Consider the following 23,899-nt stretch of genomic DNA (forward strand, 5'->3'; position numbering starts at 1 on the left):
GTGACATCAACAAAGTTTAATTCATTTACTTCTAAGCTAAATATACTCTGTTTTGGTAGAATCAGGAATGTTTTACATTTCCTCATATTTAACGGTTCTTCAAATCTGTCCCCTAAACACAGCAAACGATTATTTTAAATTTCTTTGAAATCCAGGGATCTGTGTACCTGGGCAGGTTGGGCAGCCAGGTCAGGTGAAATAACCCAGGTATTATCAAAGTTGTGTCTCAGAGGTATTCAGGAATTAAAATGGGAAATAGTAGGGATGACTTGCAGCCTGGAGATGCCATTCCCTTATTTAAAGTCTATTTTTAAAACTGCCTGAGAGTTTCTCTGTAAAAAAATAATGAACTTTACAAAATGTCACTTTTACTAACAGAAATTATTGCTCAAATACCTGAATGTGCATATTAAATATTAAAAAAAAAAAAAAAAAGAGAGAGAGAGAGAAAAGAAAATTTCATCTAAATACTGCTGAGGTTGTGACACAAGCTGAAAAAAGCAGGGACATGCAGAGTCACAGCTGACACTGTCCTTAATTCGCACAACTTTGGGGAAGGTCAGGAGGGCAAAAGTGTAACTCTGGTCTGGGTATCGAGTTTGGAGGCTTTGATTTCCTCAGTTTTGAATTTATGTCTTAATACATTTTAAAGATTATTTTAATCCCCTTATTTAATATAAAATGGTGATCTATGAGAGCTGGAGAGGGACTGGGGACAAGGGGTGGAGGGATGTGACACAGGGAATGGCTTCCCAGTGCCAGAGGGCAGGGATGGATGGGATATTGGGAAGGATTTGTTCCCCGGGAGGGTGGGGAGGGTCTGGGCTGGAATTCCCAGAGCAGCTGTGGCTGCCCCTGGATCCCTGGCAGTGCCCAAGGCCAGGCTGGACATTGGGGCTGGGAGCAGCCTGGGACAGTGGGAGGTGTCCCTGCCATGGCAGGGGTGGCACTGGATGGGCTTTGAGGTCCCTCCCAATCCAAACCAGTCTGGGATTCTGTGATTTATTGATTTACCAGATACCTCTGAACCCGAATTCACAGGGCAGCAAAACTTCCCCCTGTAACACTGCTGTGCCTGTGGAGCACAGCTCAGGTCACAGCCTGGGAACAATACTCGAGTGGCAGGAGCTGTGCAATCTGGAATCACTGATAACTAGAGAATCCCTGCCTTCACACACAGAGGGGTTTTGACCAAAAACTCCCAAGACCTGGACATGTTGAAACAGAAATATCTCTGAAAGCAGGACAGGGTCAGGCTAAAATCAGCCAGGAGATCTGGCCTGCATTTGTGTTTCCATGCCCCAGTCGAGGGCATTTGTAACCCAAGGGAAGCCAGAGCGGAGCCAACTGCTCCAAAGCTCCATCCTGGAGTCCCCCACTGCCCTGCTGAGCCAGCCACTGCTTCCCACTGCTCCAGGTCACACAAACCAGCACCGTGCATGGGAGAATGGAATTTATCAGGAAATCACATCAAAAACTCATCGAGTGTTCTCAGAGTGACCTTACCTGCCCAGCCCGTGCCTCAGGCCCTTCGCTGTGGCCCAGCTGCCAGGGCCACACCAGGGCAGAGGATGGGCAGTGCCAGGAACACCCATTCCCCAGGTTTGGATTAAAACCTCTCAGGTGTTCCTCAGACAGGGACAGGCCACCTGCACGTGGCAGCTGCTCAGCACACCCTGGTGCAGTGACAGATCAATGCATTGGTGATCACCTTTGCAGGTCACTTCCTAATGCAACGATCAATCAAATTTACTTCCATTCTTTCAAAATTAAGCAGAAAGAAAAAGAGATTTTAGTTTTCTTTTCTTAGCTTATTTTTAACAGAGGCACTACAGAATTATGATGGTGTCCTTTTGGTAAACCAAAATGTCAGACACATATTATTCTTTTAAACATCTCCTGGCCTTTCTCTGAAAGGTTAAGGTGGTTTAAATAAATTTAGTCAAAGTAAATGACAGCTGAGGAAGAGTATTAGAAAACTATACTTATCAACAACCTCTTTTCCTTAAATTTAAACAAGTCATTTACCAAACTGCAGTTTAGGGAGATCATGACAATATATGCTGTTCCACGGGAAGATGAAAACAACTTTAAATGGTAAAGAAATGTAGGGTGGGAGAAATTACACACAAGTTAGTGAATGTTAATGCATGGTCTGAACTCTCCTGAAAGTTGCAAACCATGGTTTTTAAAATAATGGGGCAGCAGCCTGGGCTTTCACCTGAGACCTTAAGTGGGAGCTGTCCTTTTCCTGCTCTTACATCACATTAATGATGGGAACTGAGATGGAGCCGGCAGGAAAAGCGTGGATCCAGGCCTCACTCCAGAGAGTCACACAGACTGCCTCGGTGTTGGACAGCTGTTGTTCTTTGCCACAGGAGTGCTGCTTAAAGCAGTGGATTTGACATGTATTTTCTATATTATGAAACACAACTTTAAAAGTGATCCTAACACCCGTGAACATTCCAGATACACGTGTGCAAAAACAGTCCAAGTGGGAGAGAAACCAGCCCGAACCTGCCAGCCAAACCAGTGGCTCTTTAAGGTAACTTAGCAAGAGATCATTTGCCAATTAACATGGATAACTGGGATCTTGAACTCATCACCCAAATAAAATGATGATCAAAATACAGTGAATCTCAGAATCCCAGGACGGCTTAGATTGGGAGGGACCTTAAAGCCCATCCCGTTCCACCCCTGCCATGGGCAGGGGCCCCTTCCTATCCCACGCTGCTCCAAAGCCCATCCAGCCTGGCCTGGGACACTTCCAGGGATATAAATAACACTCTGAGATCATTTTTCACACATCAATAATGCATTTTTTCCCATTGCCATCTGCTGAGGAAGCAGTACCAGTGAGCAGATACCACTGCACTGCTGGGGTCCAGGGGCAAGGCCTGTTCCCTGGCTCTGCTGATGTTCTCTGCTGCTCCTTGGCCACCTCCTTCCTCACCCCAAGAGCCAACATGGGTCACTCCACTCCAGCAAGTTCCCACTTTCCTGCAACAAGCCCCAATCCCAATCTCACTGCACAGCCCTGAACCTACTGCCCCTGTAGACAAAGGGAAAATGGGGTCATTTATTTGGGCCTCAGTTCAAGAACATTCTCAGTGCTGGTTGCACCAGGACCTCTGGCAAACTGCAGGAGGAAGAGGAGCTGCCTTACACCATCCTTTTTCTGGGCTGTTTACTCCACACACAACTCAGGCAGGATCACGAGAGAAAACTCTTGTGAAGACAAAAATATTCATTTTAGTATTTCTGTTTACTGCTCCATACCGAAGCAAGGACCTCCTGTCCAAGGACTTATTATAATTTTTACTTACTTTATTACTATTTTAATTACCACATAATTACAACCCCCTGCTTAAGCATTTCCCTTCAAACCTATCAGAAAAGCAACAAAATCCAACTTTCTGCAGTTACACCACAGCTCCAATGAAACCATCGCTTTCAGGACTCCGCGGCTGAGATTTTATTTTCCCTTGCCCATAGGAAAGCCAGAATTACTCGTTTGCTGGCCCAGCACGAAGGCCTTACAGATTTGTCCCAAGTTTCCATAGAAATGCATTGATTAGAGCCTAATTCCCGTTAATGTTGTCTCCTTCCAGCACGCTCTGCTTGCTTACACCATGGAGCCCCTTCCCTCGCAGCCGCCCTCAGCTTTTGTTCGGCTCAGTAGGTTTCCTAACTGCTGGATTTTATTGAGTTAAATCAAGCTGTCACTTCATCTGCCTGAAGGATGACTCAAATACAACACATAATAATAAAAGAAAAGTAGGATAAAATAATCTTGTCAAGCCAGAAAAACTGATTGCTTGAAGTTGTAGCCTTCAATCAATACACTAATTCCACAATTTATACCTCTTTCAATTGGAGAGGAAAGAAACCCTGATATGGTATTTCTTGGCTCACTGACCAACTTTGACCTTCTATCTATGTGAATGTGGGATTAGCAAGTGCTGCTGCTTAGTGAAATCACCTATGAAAACAGGGAAGCAAATAAGTGGCATTGAGGCTCAAACTAACTTCATTAATTCCAGCAGGGCGAGGGGTGTTTATTGCTCAGGTGCTCTGGGCTCACAGCAGAGGCCATGGGGCTGCTGGGTTGGGGTTTGGTGGTTGGACAGGGGGGCAGCAAAGCTCTGGGACCGTGGCACCGGAGCCACCAGCGGGGAGTCCCCCCAAAGCCGCCCACGCTGTCATCTGTCCAAGGGAAATCCCAGGAAAACCAGGCTGTGGCCGCCTGTGCTGCTCACAGCTCCCTGGCTGGAGTCAAGCGGACAGACAGTTTATCCAGGCAGCTCAGAAACCAATTTCTCAAGGAATAATGGCCCGTTTTGTAATTTGCTGGTTTTTTCAGTGTCCAATGATCACAAACCCCTCTTTTATTTGTAAATTGTCATTAATCTGCATAGCTTTATAGAAGAACAATCAAACTGTTCATCTAAAAATTCAGGATGCTCTTTGGCTGTCAGGTTCCTGCTTTGCTTTCAGAATTCCTCCCCTGCAGGCACAGGCCAGGAAATAAAAATTCTTTGTTTAGGGAGGCTTTTATACTTCACCCTGCCACCTGCTCAGCTCAGGTTGTGGCAGGCTATCAAACAGGCCTGGAACGAAGAGTCTCCCTGCCCTGGGCCTCCAAAAGGAAAAGCCAAACCTGTGCAGGATGTCAGATCAGCTGTGGTGCGGGAGTGCCAGTCCACACTGCTTGAAATAATGAAGGTAATTAAGGCAGTGCAACAGGGTACAGCTTTCCTTTGCCTGGGAAAACTGGTGGTTGATAAACAGCCATTTCTCCCACTTTCCAGGGATTTTCCTTGTGCCTGTTTTCAGTGATTTCAGCAATACCTGCTGACCTGAGAAATCAAAGCTGAAACAGAGCCATGCCCAGCCTGGGATGATCTCTGAACGCAGCCTGGAATAACGCAGATCCCAAATCTGGATCACAAGTGGCAACTCACCTCAGGGTAACGAATGCCAGAGCTCCCACATTCCTGAGGCTGCTTCTACCCCTTGTGCCCTTCTTTTGTCTCACTAGTGGGGTCAGAAATAGGGCAGTGCTGATCCCAAACAGACAAGGAAGATGTTGTTACACAGTGAGGGTGGGCAGGCCCTGGCACAGGGTGCCCAGAGCAGCTGGGGCTGCCCCTGGATCCCTGGCAGTGCCCAAGGCCAGGCTGGACAGGCTTGGACCACCCTGGGACAGTGGGAGGTGTCCCTGCCTGTAGCAGGGGTGGCACTGGATAGGCTTTGAGGTCCCTCCCAACCCAACCATTCCAGAATTCCCTGACTCCAAGTACCACTGAGCAGCTGGAAACTGAATCCACTGGGTAAAACCAACCAGCAACGAGCACAATGACTTCCAACACCTGCAACATCCCTGACTGTTCCTGGATTTCTGCAGCCCCTGGCCACATATGCAAGGAGCACAATTAAGCTTTCGAGTTCCTTTTAGCAAGACACAACTTTGATTAACCTTACTCACAGTTTACTTTGCTTGGAGTAGAACACGCTGCTGGAGACGTTTCCTCTATTTTTTTCCAGGGAGTGGATGGTATTTCCCCAGGCACCAGCCCAAGCAACAGGAACACCTCCATGGAATATTAAACAGCCCCTAAAACATAGTCCTGGGACAACTGCACTTCCCACCAGCCTCACCTCATCCCAGGTAGCAGCGGGCACCAGGCCTCTGCCCTGCTCCAGGTTAACTCTGAACTGGTCCTCAGCCTCCTCACCACCACCAGCAAATTGCAGCTTCTCCCTTTAATAGGGGAACAGAGTTAATGATGTAGCGTTAATGGGAAGAAATCAAGCACACACGTGTCAGGTGGTCACCTCACCCTCCGAACGTCCTGACTCAGAAATGCTGAATTATTCACACCTGCCTCTGCTTCAACAGTGGGCATTTATGGGCAGTTTTCACAGCAAAAAGAGAAAATACCAAAGGAAAATGAAGAAAAATACAAGAAGAGGAAAGGTTTGCTGGGTATCAAAATGCTCCCTTATTGATTATAAGCAATAAATGAAATAAACATTTTAAAATGTTCCAGGTGAGATCTTAGTCTCCCCAGACACTTTTCCCATGCCTAATTTGTATCTTCCTTATCAGAGGTATAAATACTTGCAGGAAATAAGGGTCTGCACCAAAATACTCCCTGCTTTCCCCTCTCCTTCCTTTTCAAGGGAAGGGGAATAAAAGAAGACATTTGCAGGAGGGGAGGCACAGCCCCTGAGCCCACTGATCACATTGTCCTTGGATTTCTGCTGCGATGAGGGATGAAGATGCATCTCATGCTGATCCTTTGAAGCTCATGGAGATGAAGGTTAAGAGGCATTTGAAGTTGTTAGTTTGTTTGTGGCCAGGGAGGGAGGTGCTCGGTGCCCTCAATCCTGCAGGCTCAGGGATGTCACCGGGACTCACCTCTTGACATTCAGTCCCATGGCAAGAACAAAGATTAGAGCCAGGGTCAGCCCATGCCAGTCCAATTTCACTCAAAGTTTTATTGCCGACACCATTGTTCATCTGATTGTTCCCAAACACTTTCTTTTAACAGAAATGCCGAGATTTAGCCTTATTTTCAGCCATCGATTACAGTGCTGTCAGCTGAGCAAATACTGGGCTGGAAATTGCAGTGTACTTGAGAAAGTAGGGGAAAATCTATCAGAAATGAACAAAAATTGCTCATGGAATAAGCAAATAAGGGAGATGGGCTCTGGGGCTGAATAAACAGCTTGTGTAGTGTGTGCACAAAACTGAGGTGCCTGCCCCCCTCAGCTGCCCTGGGAACCTGGGATGTGGGACTCTCTAGTAAGGAGAAACAAGCAGCTGAACACTCCAGAATACCCAGGGATCTTTTTATCGGAATACTCAGCTTCTGCTGACCAAAACGAAAAAGCAAATGCTGTTATTTGAATGTGTATTAAGGATCTGAACCATGGGAGTAACACTGGTTTGAAAGAGTGCCCGGCCATGGCTCAGCTGTGGCACCTGCATCGTCCCCAGCCCCCTGGAGACACTGAGGTGTCAGCTCCAAACCAGCTCCTGGCTCCCTAATACAGCTCAGGAATGCCTCCAACAGCTTCACAGCTCTCAGGAAACAAAAACACAGCGAGCAACAGCAACCACACAGAAATAGGAGTGATGAGTAAACCCAGAATGCCTTAAACGGGCACAAAACAATTCTGTTCCAGGCCTGCACTCCAATAATTTCACAATGAAGCCTCAAACACCATCCCAGTCCAGGCCTCAGAAGCCTGGTAACAAGAGCTCTGTCTTCTGTGTTTTCCTTTCAGCAGTGGCAGTGACAGCGCTGCTGCCTGGGGGCTGCACAAACTCTACAGCACAGAGCAGGGACCCCCAAAACCCATCAGCCCAACCTGGGGATGGAGCAGGGGAAGGGAAGAGCCCAGAGAGGCCACTGAGCCCTGGAGCAGTGGCAGTCTCAGCACAGCAGCTGCTGCCCCACGGCCAATTGTCCTGTGGGAATCGTGGCAGAGGGACCTGCAAGGAGGGGTTTGAGGGCAGAGAGTGCATTCACTGCATGGATTTTGTAGGAGTGCAAGGGGCAGCACGGGGAGGAGCAGGATGGTGCCAGGCGCTGCTGGTGAGGTGTTGGGGAAGATGAAACAGGAAAGTCTTATAAATATGATTGCCTGACAAAAGATTTTGGGAATATGAAAACTACAGGCGACATTGAAATGAAAGCCACTTTTGAAATACCAAGTCTTAGTTACTGAACAACTGGAAAACAATGGTATGGCCGACTGAAGGTAATCCCCTCTTGATGGAACAATACCCTCTGCTTGCAAACAGGTCCAAGGGTCAGAGCAGACCCTACTAGCTCAGCAGAAGGGGTCCAAAGAGTAGTTTTTAGAAGTTAAGATGTAACACTCTATGGTAATATAAGAACTCTTATAGGCTGTATGTAAATGCTATAGGATTTGTATCTTGTATTAGATTGGTTAGTGACAATTAGAATATTCAGTACAGAAGATGATTTATTGTATTGTAACCAGGACTTCACCAGTCTATTCTATTCTATTCCATTCCATTCCACTCCTCTCTTACTACTTCTTCTTCACTCTCTTTGCTCTTACACTCTCTCTCTCTCTCTCTTACCCGCTTACTCTCTTGCTCTCTTGGGCCTGCTCCGAGCTGAATCTGGCAGCTCTGAGCAGTGCCCCTATACCCACGCCCTTTGCAATAAACTATTTGTACCAAGATCTGCTTATAGAGATCTCCCGTCCGTAACCTACAGTGAGGGAGCTGCAGCCCAGCACTGCCTGTGCGAGGGGGACATGGGACTCTCCTCCCCATGGGAACCACCAGGGACACACCTGAATGGCCCCATCAGCCCCAAAACCAGGGCAGGAAACCCTCTCGGTGATTATCAGTGCCAGTCACACCTGGCTTGGAGCCCAAACCCTTGGCCAAGCTCAGTGAGCCCAGCATAGCCCCAGGGTCACAGGGCTGGAGGGAACCTCGGCTCCGTGCTCACACTGCCCTTGACAGGATCACTGGGACTCAGCAGCCCCTCCTCACCTCCCAGGCTGGCTCACCTGAGCTCCAGCTGATGGTTTCCTTCTCTCAGTGAAATGTTGCTCTCTCTTTTGGTGCTGCCACTTGGAATTTAAAGAGAGAGCGGGAGAGTGACAGGGACTATATACAGCAGGGCAAATATTTGTTGTATAAGATAAACACACAATTATCTAAAATGTAATCTTAATATGACTTATTAAAATAGATTACATTTTAATGTGCACTGCAATTTGCACATTATCCAGCACACTCTGGATATGCAGCTTCCCCTGTGCCTCTCCCCTGACAACCTGCACCGCTGGAGATACAGAGAGGCGAAAACCCCGCCGCTATCTCCCTCTAAATGGCTCCATTTGGTGTTGATAGTCAGATATAGTCCTCACCTTTATCCCAGCTTGTTTCTGACCCACTGAGTTCGTGTTAATCACCCCTGTGGGCACCAATAATTTCCCCATATGTGGAATTTGATAAGTTAGAGCACCCACTTCATTTCAAGAAGATTCCAGCTGGCTATCCAGTTATCGCTATGGACAGCTTCAAGCACTTCCATGCTGGTCCTTGTATTCTGAGCTTTATCAAGTGCTTTGCACTTTTTGTCTTTTATCTCTTAATTGAGACCTGACTGCAAGAAATGCCTATCTCTTAAAGTGTGGTGCATTAAGTATTAACTTGAACTGCTTTGGCTACTTGAGGTATAGAAAAACCTTAAGAAGCTGGGAAAAGGGTGAAAAAAAATCTCCCCAAATCTCTGTTTAGAAAAACTGTGTAAATGCTGCAGTGCATTAAAAAAAAAAATAAATAAAATTTCATCCTTTTCTGCCTCTTCCCACAAGTAAAAGGAAAAATAGAAAAGGAAAGTGTGTATTACAGACAGAAATAAACTCCATCTACTTGTTTGCCTAACTGGAAATGCATTAAAATGCAAAGGGCGTGGGAAAGGAAAGTGTTAGGAAATGAATGTGTATGAATAAGAAATTGTTCACAATTAAAGGTGGTAAAGAATTCTTTTCTCACCGAATGATCTGTTCAGTCCATTCAGTTGTGACAGCAGCAGCTGAATCCCATGGAGGAGCTGGGCGGGTGTGTGATTGCCACAGACACCCTTTGATGGGGAATATCTGTGGTTCTGGAACCATCTCTTCCCAGAACGACTCTGAGCGAAGGGTGTGGAGTCTGGCAGGGCCAGGACAGCGTGGTAGATGCAGGTTCTCTCTTGCTGCGCCACTCTGCACTTACTCCTTCCCCACAGACGTGCTTTGCATTCAGCCACAGCCCCGAGTAGAAGTGTTCCACTCCCTGTTGGCATCTGAAACCCAAAACCTGATTTGGGCTTGTGTTTTTCATCATTTTCCTGGGAAACAACCTCCCTGAAAAGCTGGTCTCAAACTGCCTGAAGAACCTCTCCTGGAAATGTTGGAAAAACAAGTGTACATGCTGTTTCCCAGTGTGGTTTAGTGGGCATGGGGGGTTCAGCTGAAGGTTGGGCTTGACAACCTTGGAGGTCTCTTCCAACCTCAGTGATTCTGTGATTCTCCAAGTTGGACATCTAAGCTCAGAATATGTTTGAAAACACTGGCACGAATGTCCTCATGCAGCAATTTTATCCTCTGTAAAGTGGGGTAAAAACATTCCAGTGTCAGCTTAAAACCTTTGGACCAACACAGGTCCCAAACCAGGCTGTCCTGGCAAAAAAACTGGGATCCACATATTCTTCATGAATGATCCCTTCCTTTTTTAAAGCAAAACTAAACAAGGCATGAACTGCTTTTTCTAGCCCAAACCCAATTTCTCAGGAGGACCAGGCAGTATCTTCTTGCCAATGAATTTGCAGAATGGAAAAATAGAGGAAAAGCAGGACTTGCCCTTCCCAGGAACCCTCTGAGCCCTGGAGCTCTGCCCTCCCCACTACAGGGGTCATTTGCAGGTGGTTCGCCTGCACTGGATGCGGACCGTTGTTGTTTCTCTGAATACTAACATGAAATTACAATAAATCAACATTTCAAAGGCTCTTTGCCCATTCACAGAGCACAGGCGAGTTCAGGTCTCACAGTAACCCAAGTGTATCCCCACTCCTGCACCTGCAGGTGTATTCTTCCACTGATTTATCAAGATACCAGTTTGCTGCCCCCAAAAAAGCCACAAGCAAGGCAGACAAGATCAGGACTGTGTGGGGTAGATTAGGAGAAGGAAACATTGATAAGCCAAAAGACATTTTTCCTTTCAAAGACAAAGGCAACAGCAATAATCCCGTAGTGAATGAGAGTATTCTCACCTTCCTGTCTGGAGGACGTTACTGAAATCAGAAAAGTAAAGCAAAGGCCCTGAAAATGAAGGTAAAATTACACAGAAAAGCACTTCAAAAGGGTTAGATGAAGGTACCTGTGATCCTTGAGGGGCAGAAGGGCCACTCACAGAGTGGGAAATAAAGACAGAGGATATTTCGGCTGGTCAGGAGTAAAACCAGAAGAGAACCAAAGCACCAAAGAAGTACAGGGTAGAAAAGGAATGCAAAGGGAATTTTTTTACATGGCTGACACTGAATAACTGAAATCAAATCCCTTATGCAACAGAAGTAGAAGGCAACAGAAGTGCTATCAGAAAAGGTAGAATTCACCTGCAAGAAGTCAAACCCTTTGCCCTGGCACCAGATATTTAACAGCGTCCCCAGATACCAAAAGGGTTTTTACCAATTAGAAATTCCCACTTGTGTCAGAGGTCTACAGGAAAAAGGAAAAAACTATGAAGAACCCATGATCTGTGATTCTTTTCTTGCCAGTTCACAACATTTTGGGTTAGTTTTGGGGAGATTCTGTAAAGTCAACACACGAAGAAAGTTGGCTGCCACAAACTTGTACAAATCTCTTCAGTGAGTGAATCACTGGCACAAACCTGTACGGGTCCCTTCAGGAATCCCTGCATGGCAGTAGGGACCAAAGGACCATATTTTAAGAGCCAAGCTGATAGCTAAGACTACACAAAATGCAAATCCTGCTGTCAGATAAATCCCCCCCAGCACACAGAAGAACAGGAGCACACCCAATTCCAGGGATTTCATCCCCCCCTCCCCAGCTCAGCTCCCTCAGCAGGCTGGGCTCAGCCCTCCACCCGCACAGAAATGTCTCTGCATTTGGCACCTGTTCCCACAGCCCCCAGGCACTGTATTCCCTAAAGCCCCCGAGCCGTTTGACTGCGGAGACGCCTGTGTTATTGTCAGATTCAAGAGTTAAATATTCCAGGAGGAATTTGTTCCTGCACGGTGATACATAATGCCTGAAAACCCCCTGCACCAATATTGCTCTCAAATTGGCAGCAAGTGAACAAGGGACATGAAGGATGCTTCAGCACAGTAACCTATCCTTCCTTCTCTCCTGGGAGCCACTTGGCCAGCTTTCATCCTCATAATTATAATAAATTTGACATTTCATAGATAATATTGATTTCTGTATTTTAGCATTTCACCATAGGTGACAGTCTAGCGTCAAGAATGAAATTTCTATTGATCTCCAGCGCATTAATCTCTCATGTGTATGTGATCATTTTTATAAGACCTTTTACTGCACATAAATCAATATTTCATATTTCCAGCTATGCCAGAGGAGATGTCATATTTGTAAACTGTGAGTTGACACCTGCAATTCCTTCCTGTTCAGCTTCAACTGTTCAGTAACAGTCGATTCAGGGTTGGGAAAGGATCAAGCTCCAGAAACAAGCGAGATGAAAAAGAGGGATGTAGAATACAGTAATTAGCTTAATGAACAAAGCAGCGGAGTAAGTGAAATAAAGCTGTGTTTCTTCTGCTTACACTTGCCTCATGAATACAAACATCTTTAGGGAGGTTTGCTAAGCGACTGATAACGCATTTTAATATGTTTAGAGCGCATTACAGTATAAATGTATTAAGGAAATAGAAGCAGTTAGGAAATTAGGCAAACTCCTAAATTAACTGCCTTGCTTGATACACCCTTATATCCATCTGAAATTATCCCTTTTACACACAGCATTGATGGCTATTTTAATGTGGAGATGGTACAAGAACTATTTAGTCACCATTTAAACCACTATGAATAACGCTGTAATTTAGCAAACAATAATTAGAGTAATAAAATTCTTCTCTTTGAGCTGAAAGATGAACTTCCCACAAACAGCAAATGGTACCAGGAGAAGAAAAAGAGTACATCACAATGAGACCTGGATCTCCTCTTTGTAGAGGTTTAAGTGAATCAGTTCAAAACCACATGAATAAAACATCTTTAAATAATATAGAATCCATATCTGAATAAATAAAACTGTCCAGCTGCTTTGGGATTTGCTAAATTAGTTAAATGAGCAATTACGGTGTGATGTCCAGTGGCCCCAAACCCCCTTACATCATTCAGCACTTTAAATTATTTGCTGTATTAACAGTGACCTCCTCTAGTTTGGACAGTTTAATAGTTTGGGATAGCAGTGGATAATCTGTGATTTAACAAACAGAGTCACTTAAAGCGACATCCATAACCCATATGCAGACACAGATCCTGACAAAAGCACTGTGCCAGTTCAGTCCTGGGCGTGTGCACAAAATCACAGCCATGAGCTCTCACAGCTGGTCTGAAGCAGCCCTTCCTTCCCTGGGTCACTGTGGAATTACAGGGCATGACCAGGGAATGCAGTCAGGATCCAGCCCAGTGCTGAGCAAGGCTCCCCTGCTCTGCCAGCGCTGCACGAACGGAACCGCCGGGACAACCACCACAAATATTTTTGGAGCCACACTCGGATGCGGGGCCCGTTGTAGGAAGCTCCTCAGCTCTCCTGCTCACCTAAAGGCTGATTTTGAAACTCCCCTTCTACACCAATTTCCCACGAGCACTATTGACACACTATTATTTCAAATTACACGTCTGCTCACGGAACGGAAACGCTGCTCTCGCTTGGGCCTAAAGGGCAATCCCCTGTGTCCATCTCCAGACATGTCCGTGCCCACGCAGCGTGTCCCCATGTGCCTGTGTTAGCACGGTGACAGACACCTTCTCAACGTGTGCCTGACGCCCCGTGAGCGACGAGCCCTCGGACGCCGCGCCGGGGCTACGGCAGGGGCAGCGTCAGAGCAGCATCTGGGCAGGGCGGCAGGGCGAGGGGGCGCGGGGAGAGAGGGGTCCCCATGCACAGCTCAGTCTGCCCCGTCTCAGCAGAGCCTGGTGAGGGCCTTCCCTGCTGTCAGCCTCAGTTTGTTTGGCAGGGAGCTAATTCCGTGTGTCTGCAGCCCCGTGCGAGGCGGCAGCGCAGCAAGGCCGCGTCGCTCGCTGCGGCTGGGCCGGCGCCGTGCTCAGCTGGGTACGAGGATTTTCCTCAGGAAAAACGCTGAGATAGGAAACGCAGCTCAGCAGGAACCATTCCACAGGTGGTGTGCACAACCAAGAGAACCTGCTGCCCAGACAAGCTGGGGATTCCCCATCCCGGGAAGTGGCCAAGGCCAGGTTGGACGGGGCTTGCAGCAGCCTGGGATGGTGGAAGCTGTCCCTGTCCATGGCAGGGGGTGGGGATGGATGGGCTTTAGGGTCCCTTCCAACCCAAACCATTCCATGAAGAGCCATCCTCTCCATCCAGAAGCCAGTGCCTCCTGTTTATTTGGAGATGGCACGGCAGCTGTGGTGGGTTCAGAACCTGTGGTGGCACAGCAGCTCCCACCCAACCACATCTGCACATCCCAAACCTGCAGACGTGGACAACCCACTCGCAGCACCACTGTGATGGAATAAAGTGAGCTCTCGATGGAACGCAGTTTCTTGGCTCTGCCCTTTAACACTCCGCAGTAACTCAGTGCCTACTCAAACCTTCTCTGTGGGGTAGTGATATGAACTCATTCTGTTGTTCTCACCAGTGCTGTCACAGACCAAGTACAACCTGCTGAAAGAAATAGTAATTTTTACCTGAAAAATATTTATTTCTGGTCAGACCTTGTGTCATCTCTGCTGCACCCGAGTGGGGTGGCAATCCCTGCTCCCAGAGAGCCCTATGAGCGTTTCACAGGAGCTCCGTACAGAAACTGCTCTTGGAGTGAGATTGTCCCTGTGGTGTCAACACAGGCTGTTATTAACACATTAGGTGAGAAAAAACGTTTTGTGTTATTAAATTAGTGAGAACATAATTCACATTGGGTTGGACTTTGCCTCATCATTTATGAAGAGTAAATGCTCCAATATTCCCAGAGCTGAATTAACTCAGTTTTCTTGAGCACGAGGGGCACCAGAGCCCCTCTTTCAGCTCCCCATCACCAGAGTGACCAGATTTTGGACAGGGGACAGATTTCCAGGAAAAGTTTAGACTCACCACTAATAAATGCAGTGCCACATTATGATATTCCAAGGATCCCACACTGATCATTGGCTCTATCCAGGTTTAATCCAACCCAAAATATTCTGGGACTCTGGGACTCCTTTACTAACTTTTCCTCAATTTACTTTAGGTTGGACAGGGCTTGGAGCAGCCTGGGAGAGTGGGAGGTGTCCCTGCCCATGGCAGGGGTGGAATGGGATGGGCTTTAAGGTCCCTCCCAGCCCAAACCAGTCTAGGATTCCATGATTCTATAAAACCCTGGCACATCCTCTCCCATTTGGGCACAGGCCATAGATGTCATCACAAACCCGGGACAAAGACTCGTACAGCATGTGGGGATCATGCCCTGGCAATGGAGTCCCATTCCACTGACGGGGTGTTCAGGTGAATGGAATGAAATTCCTCTGTGCCTGGTGCATCCATTCATCCTTTGGGCATTTCAGACTGTTTCCAACCCCTTTGGAGCTGGAACCTCACAGCCAGTGCTGCTTTGAGTTGGTGTCCGTGGGGTCCCTTCCAAGCTGAGCTGTCCTTCTGAACCCCCTGTGCCCGTGAGAGCAGGGAGCCTGCTGCTGTGGGAGCAGTGTCCCACAGAAAGGCTGAACCCCAGGGAGCACAGGTGGGGTGAGCAGATTTTCCCACCCAGAACAGGTCCCCTGAAGCCACTGAGGTGCAGCTGGAACCTTCCCAGTGGAAAAAGCCTTCCCAGGAACAGACCAGACCTGTGGGTTTAAAAATCAGTTTTGATGTGACCTAATGGCTTTCACTGCTTTGAAAAGAACATGAAAGAGTGACAGCAATATTGAATTTTTAAAATCCTGCTCTGTCCACCTGCAGAGCTTTTCTGGCATTCTTTAATAAGGACTTTTACCATGTCATTATACATTTTAATTACACTGTTAAATGTCACAATCACACATGCTAATGACATCATTATACCTATTTACACCAATTATGTCATTTGATGCAATTACAGTAATTCTGCCAATACACACAAATCAATAAAAAGGTTTTGTTTGCATTTTTAAATGAGCAATCACAAAAGAATAAATCCACTTTCTAGGAAAAGCAGGGTGAGGACTCAAATACTGAAACTAAAGAAGTGACATTTGAGGCCTGGTTCTCATTTCCGCCCCTATGAACAGCCAAAAACTTCCATACCCAGAAGATGACACAATCATCCTGGTATCACCTGCAGGCATTTCCAGGAACGATTTTACACTTCCTTCCAGGCCATCCTGGGAGTGATAAGTGACAGAATTCCACAGCACACACATTTGATCTTTAAATTCGTGGATCTTTGCTCCAAACTCCCACAAGGCAAGTTTCACAGGAGGGATAATTGTAGAGTCATGGAATCCTGGAATGGTTTGGAAGGGACATTAAAGCTCATCCAGTTCCACCTCCTGCCATGGATGGGGACTTTTCCACTACCCCAGGCTGCTCCAAGCCCTTCCAGGGACACTTTCAGCCTCTTTCCCTGTCCAGATCAGCACAGGGCTCACCTGAAGGTTGGCATTGCATCCTACACAGAGCTGAGCATCATGGAATGGAGGGTTTGATCCTTCCAAAACTCACCTGCTGGAGCCAAGGTCCTGTGATCCTTAAAAGGCTTCAGCACAAACTGGGAGCTTAGAGCAAACAGGTGCAATAAAGTTTGCCAGGGTTTAAAACTTCAATTCTGTCCAAGGGCTCATATCTTAAAAACGGAAATCCAGTAAAACTGGAGTGCATCTGTTAGTGCTGAACACACTCAGACAATCAGCTCTGCCTCCAGCACCCATTTCAGTGCTCAACACCCACATTTTCCCAGCACAAGGGTGCGATATCAGCCAGGTAAGACCCAACCCCCTCACACACACACAGTTATGAGCTGGGCTGAGAGCAGTCACCAGCACCGGTGCTCACCTGGCTTACACAAACCCAGCTCCCTCAATAATGGGCAGGGTCAAGCTCAGAGCACACCTACGCTGAGGCTGACCTGAGAGCAGCAGAGCCACGAGACCAAGCTCAGGCCAGAGCAGCAGTGCAAACTGCATTAAAAAAATCTATTAAAGAAATGTTATTAAACAGATTTTATTACATACATTTTCTTTAAAAGAATTCTTTCTACACCTACTTACAGCCCCCAAAACACACTTTAACCTATGTGTAAAGGAACACCATAAATTCCAGGTCTTCTCCCAAAAGAGAGGGTTCTCTTTTCCTGAAGCACTGCTAGCAGCCTACACAAGTATTTATCAGGCTTGTAGTCCAAGGCTGCTCTTTGCTCTCTCTCTCTACCACTGAAAAAAAGATATATTAATAAGAGATTTCATTTTTTTCTTAGTATTTAACATGATCAGTTTCTGTGTCTGGATGGTTTGAAATATGTTCTCCATTGGACAGATAAGTCTTGGGCAAATGACTGACCTTTTGAAATAATATTTATAATTTTAGAAATGTAAAACTTAACATTCTTTAGTAATCCAATATTAAAATACATTTAAGTTGATCTATTAAATGCTACGATTCAAACTTTTAAAAAAATGTGCAATAGAAAAACATTAACAACATGTGTGGTTTGGAAAAATTCATTTATACAGCAGTTTGCAATGTCATGATGTATTTTAAATAAAAGAGCTACAGACAAAGGTATTGATTTTAGAGACTTAACTAAATAAACAGTATGTAAATTCTGTCTTTTTCTATAAAATTGGATCAGGACGCACATATTACAGTGTCTTTTTCTGAGGGAATGACAGCGATTGAATTTGGCAGACACTGGAATTTGGTTAAAGAGCTAAAGACCTTTGCTCTTTGGTTTGCAGCGAAGGCGAGCGCTGGGAAAGGACAGCGGCGTGGGGGGCACGGCCACTCCTGAGGGCAGCTGCCCACGGAGGTGCCACTGCCACTGCCACTGCCGGGGGTCCCCAAACAGCCCCGGCCTGGCCATGCTCACAGCCCCGGGGTCACCTCGGGGAGGACAGCGAGGACAGGAGGGACCCCGGGAGCCCTTTGGGCGCCTTTCCTGGTGTGCCGGGGTCCCCTGGCAGCGCGGCCTTCAGGGGCACCACAGAGGGGTTCCTGGACAGGCCCTGCTTGGGGACAATCTGGGGAGAGTCTCCAGGCAGAAAAGTGAGCTTTGGGCTGATTTGGTCTCCAAGCCAAGCTGCTCAGGGTCTGTTTTTCCAAGCCTCACGTGGAGCAGCCCCTGACACCCGACGGGTCCTTCTCCCTCCCCGGCCCCCAGTCCAAAACTTGCAGAGCAGCAATGATGACCATCAGGCTCTTAAAAAAAAAAAAAAAAAAGGAAGATTTATTGATAACCTTTCTAACAAAGGGAAGATCATTCCCCAAGTTCCTTATTAATTTATGCTCCTCTATAATTATCACTTAGAGCAACCACTGGAGCGCTAATAAATATATAATGAAAGCAAAAACATAGCATGCTGCGGTGCTTAATCTGAGATTACATATTTATAACAACAAAATATGCAATTCAAGCCTAGTTCAGGGCTTTCTATCTCAGCCCACCCTCTCTGAGGGCCGGTTTTTTTCCCCCTTCTTTGTTATGTCATTCTGCAGACAGATCCCAGGCTGTTCCCTGTCACCCACCAGAGCAAGCGGCTCAACAGCAAGCACAGTTGGACAGCCCTTAATTAGTGCTACTCGGGATAGTCAGGATGAGAGCTGTGTCAGCATCTCACTCAGATCCCCATCCGGGGGGTGCCGAGCAGCCCTGGATGCTGCCAGAGCCCCGGGCAGGGCGGGGTGGGCAGGAGGGCCCCAGCAGCAGCCCCGATCCCAGCCTTGGGCAGCGGGCAGGGAGCACAGAGAGCCAGAGCTGGAGAAGCAGGACACTGGGTCTCTCATTCCCACCCACAGGAACACAGAGCACACTGTAGGAATGGCACTGGGAGGAGAAACGTAGGGAATAATGTACTTTGTGTTAAGTGGCCTCAAATTATTCTGTCCCATTACACAAAGTATTAATTCCTTTAAGCCTGAACCATGCAGCTCTGCCAAAACAGTGCCGGGGCGGTAAGAGCAGACAGACAAATATCAAAGTCACTCTTCAGATCGTTAAAAACTCAGCATGGGAATCCAAATACTGTTATTCAGATATTTGAATGAAAAATCCTGATTTCTTATTCAAAAAGGACGAGGCGCAATGTTAAAACTTGGCGTTTTTATGGGGATTAACAACAGACTGTCTCATAGGAAATAACCAATTCTTGGAAAAAGCAGCAAAACTGTACCCCCGTTACATTGCCTTGCATGTGGAGATGTTCCCAAGGAACCACGTGAAGGCATCCCAAATTTCCCAGTTTAATTTTTACCATTTGAACAACTTGCCTTCCAGCTGAAATCAGGTGGGAATGTCAGCTTGTTGTCCAGATCACATCACACCCAAAGCATCACTCCCACATTCCTACCCCAACAAAACGTGTTTTCATTTGATTCTGATCAACACTAGACCCAAAGTGGGAGTGACAGTATTTTCCAGAGCAAATTTGTTGTTGTTTGTGAAAGATTCATAAACTGAGTGGGGCATCAGTTAATGTCTCCAGAATCGGTGAGGAAACTTGGGCAGTGCAGATCATTTTCAGCTCAGAATTTCTTCCAAATTATTTTGCTTTGAAGGATCAGTGCTCATGATGTGCTCAGCCATGAGCAGCAGTCACCTGAGTCAGTTCTGCTCCCAAATTGGAGTGATCCAATTTTTAAAGGGAGCAGTTACGGATGCCTGGGGAGGTGCAGAATTCATCCCCCGTTTGAGGGGGAAATTGGGTGAAGTGATGAGCTCCACGAGCACCTCTCAGATCTCCACCCTTGAACAATTAAAGCCATGATCCTGAGAGAGCAAACAAAAACAAATGGGGGCTTGGTGTGTGTGTCATCCTTCTCTCTAATGCTCCAGCAGCTCCGCTCAGAGTTCAGGCAGTAAACAGGATGATTGATGGTCTTCCATGCACAAGCAGGAAAAACTGGAGATTCAGCTCCTTCTCCTGCTCCATTTTTCTTTTGCTGCTGCACCATTAGAGCTGGATGCCATCAATTTAAGCAGGTACAGGATCATACCCTAAAAATAACTCTCCTGATCTCTCCATTTCTTGTTGGAGGAGCCGAAGCCAGGGGCTTGGGCTCCTGTGTGAGGTGCTCCTTGCCCGTTCCTGCCTATTCCCAGCACCACCAGCTGTGGAAACGCTCCTTGTGCACCAACCACCAATGTCACAGGCATGGCACAGACATAGCTGGCATAAGGCTCCCCTGACCCCACAGGAATCGCCCCCATTCCCACAGGAATCGCCCCCATTCCCGCGCCAGGCGTGTTCCCAGCTCCATCCCGGCGCAGAGCCGCGGTGGCTTTCCAGGCTGGTGGCAGCACAGGCTGCTTTATAAGGATGAATGAAGATGAAAAGGAAGACAAATAGAAGTGAATGAGGCACTGCTGGCCGTGATTCATGAGAGCCTGCAGTAAGCCTGTTAGCCTCCGCCTGGCTCCCTTCGCCGGGAATAATGGATAGTTACAGTGTGGATAGTGACATTGTCAAACCATCAGGAATTGCTGATTATGGTGCTAAATATTGATCTCTGCTTCACATGTGTCAAAATTCTTTCTTCCCTTAATTAGAACTTCCCTAAGCACCCTCCAAGAACAAACCGAATAGATCAGATCTCCGTGAAAGGGAGTGTGATACCAGAATATAATTGTGACCTCTTGTCTTCCTCCTCTCTCTGGAGTTTTGAGATGACTTCAGCTGTCTATCCTGCCCTTCCCAGCACATGCGATAATCATACTCATTTTTCCCAATCTAACCATAGGAAGATTTTTCCAAGGCTGTGCTTTTCATCATTTCAACCCACCGGGGCTGCAGTCAGATGGCAGCGAAACTTAAAGTGCCAGAAGGTGCCTTTTTCTATTTGTTTGTTTCATGGTACACTGCACCAGGCAGTGACCTGTGGCAGGAGTGTCACACAACACGGAGACAGGTTCACCCAATCAAAGGGAGCCTGAAAATTAACACAGATCCCTTCATTTCTTCATGCGGGATCGGGGAAGGGCAATTTAATGGATGTCAGAGTCCTCTGATTATCACCCTGCAATCACGGGCGATAAAAAATTAACTTTTGTTATAATGATTACTCCACATTATTTGTATTAAAAGCACATTTCCTCATCAAGGGAGTCATGACAATTAGTACTAATTTTGTATTACTGTTCAATCATCTTTCCTACTCTTTACAGTATTTATAATATAAAATAATGAAAGCCTGTGATGTATGGTTTCAATTTACTCCACAAACTGAGCACTTAAGTCATTTATCTTAGTTTATCTGTAATATACTGGGGCTCGGGGTTTTTTGTATTGTTTTTCTTAAACATGACACGGTGGTACATTTACCTTTAGTTTGATGTGCTTGATAAAAATCAATACTTCATTAAAAGATTCCCCCAAAATTGTTCAGAGCAATTTCAGCAGAGGAGAGGGAATGGGGAAGGAGTAAGGGGCTCATCTGTAACCCACTAACATTTATATAACCACGCAGGGCTGCACTGTCCAGGGCCAGCTTCTGCAGGAGCAGGGATAGAGACGTGCAATTTGTGGGATTGTGAGAAGGGCAAAAGGAGGAGAAGGGCCCCGTTCTCTCACTGCTCCCCGGGAAGCCAAAGAAAAGACCACAAATGACAGAAAAAAGGGAGTCACTCACCAGGACAAAACTCCATGGGAAGTGCTGCAACAAGTGTTCGCTGTCACCCCTTCCCCCTCGTCCCCAGCCCAGGGCACAGCAGCCAAAAATCACCAACACATTGAATTTCCAGTGGCTCTATTTGAACCTCTTTGGTGGAGGCACCCCTTAGTCACAGCACTGCCCTGTGCTGAATGGAAGATGATCTTCCCCAGCAGACTGCCAACAACCACAAAACCATGGAATTGTGAAGGCTGGGAAAGACCTTTAAGACCATCAAGTCCAGCCATCAACCAGCACCGTGTTAACCACCAAGCCCTGTCCCCGAGTGCCACATTCACGGGTTTTTGAGCACTTCCAGGATGGTGACTCCACCACTTCCTTGGGCATCCTGTCCCAGTGCCTGACAGCCCTTTCCACGAAGAAATACTTCCTAATATCCAGCCTCAAGCTCCCCTGGCTCCACTTGGAGCAGTTTCCTTACAGCATCCCAGCAGACCAGGAGTCCTGGGCTGGCCTGGCAGTGGACACGGGCAGTGCTCCTGCTGTGTGCTGAGGGAGGCAGGCAGGAATAGTCTCCCCCATCCGCCAGCTCGGGCAGGAATTCACTGCCAGGAATCACATCTGGAGTCTCCCAGCTCCTCCTCTCGCTCAGCCTGTGCTGAGCCACTGGACAAGCCCAGGAGGACCCTGGGCACAGCCCAGCCCAGAGCCAGCCCTGCCCAGGACCCACCTTCGAAGCCCAAAGAGCTGTCACCAAAGACACCTGGTGCATCCAGACCCCGTGGTGTCCTCGGGAAAGGGTTCTGGAAGAATCTGTTACCAACCAGCTGCTGGGCATCCAACCAGGCTGTTTCTCAATCCACATTCACCCTTAGGAGGTTTCATTCCTGCACGTTGCCTTTTGGCCACCAGGAGAGACGCAAGGCTGGCTCTGCTCTGCCCAAGTCCCAGTCTCATGGGACAGTGACACAGAACAGGCCAAGGCTCTGCCCTCCCTCTGCCAAACTGGGATCCTCTTCCATGCACAGGGTCTGCACACAGGGGATCCTGCACTCCTGGGGCCTCAAAATAGGAATACAGAAAAGCTTTATCAAGTCATGCTCACTGTGTGATTTGAACTCATTTTGAGAGCCAATTATGCTTCCAGACCAGCAGAAATTCATCTGATCAGGTAACCAGGGGTCAGAGCTTTGCTCACCTAAAGATCACTGACCTGGCTCCGGGGCCGAGGTCCCCCACACCCCAGGAGGGAAACTCTGCTGATGAGGCAGAACCACGCACGGGGCTTAAGCTTTTAAAAATATTGCACCTGCAGATCAGCAGGAGTGGGAGGAAAGCACATCATTCCTTTATCCACGGCGCAGACTTCGAGTAATTCAGGGGAGGCAAATACGATGCGATCAATAAAGCAGCTCCGTGCCTTCCACACTCACGGCCTCCTCATGAATCTTAACCAAGAGAAATAATAATAAGCGACAGAGAAGGTTTCTGGTACTTTAAATAAGCAAGTGAGCCTCCTAAAGCTACGAGCAACATTCTCTGGATATCAAAAATAATAACTGGTTGTGCAGCAGTGCAGCATGGAAACACAAGGGTATAAGATATACTGTACTTTAAGCTCTGTTTGATGAATCTGAGCACAGTTCCTGAGGGATAGATTACTTTAAACCATGCTCTTTTACTTTCTAATCCTGACTTGATTTGATTTGTACTTTAATACAGCTGCCTGGCAATTCAACAGCAAATAGAGACTATTTATGTAATCATATTGTAAGTAGTGGGACAAGAAGAAACTCTCTAGAACCTTTTTGGAAAATAGTTTGTTGTACTTTTTTATTTATTGAACAGCAGGGCTTCGGGCTTTTCAGTGCTCATTATAATTGGTTTTCTGCTTGAACTTTCAAAAACTGTCATGTCAATACTCAAACAGAATTTTTTTGCTTACTATATGGCTGTGGGCTCTATTTTCTCATGTGCTACTTGGCAAAGTTCTTGTAATATCTTAGAGGCAAGTTCTAGACTCTGAGTTGCTATTTCAGAAACTGGAAGGCAGGGTTATTTTATCTCCCCCATTGTTCTTGCTCGCCCTCCCAGAATCCTGCAGCGCCATTTGCTGGGATTCAGTGAGCTGGGGAGAGGCTGCCAGGCTGCTCCAGGCTCAGTGTCCGCTCGGGAAGCTCTGGTGGAGCGCACCCTGCTCCTAAAATGGGTGTGGGGCTCACCCCGAGCCTGTCCCTGTGAGGAACAGATGTTCCCCGTGCCAACAGGGACAGAATTCAGTGAATGATGAGAAAATCTACAGGGCAGCAATTAGAGACCCACTGGCTGATTTCAGGCATCTCCCCACTCCCAGTCTCCGTGCTG

The sequence above is a fragment of the Corvus hawaiiensis genome, chromosome 7 (assembly GCF_020740725.1).
Source record: "Corvus hawaiiensis isolate bCorHaw1 chromosome 7, bCorHaw1.pri.cur, whole genome shotgun sequence".
NCBI classification, from domain to species: Eukaryota; Metazoa; Chordata; class Aves; order Passeriformes; family Corvidae; genus Corvus; species Corvus hawaiiensis.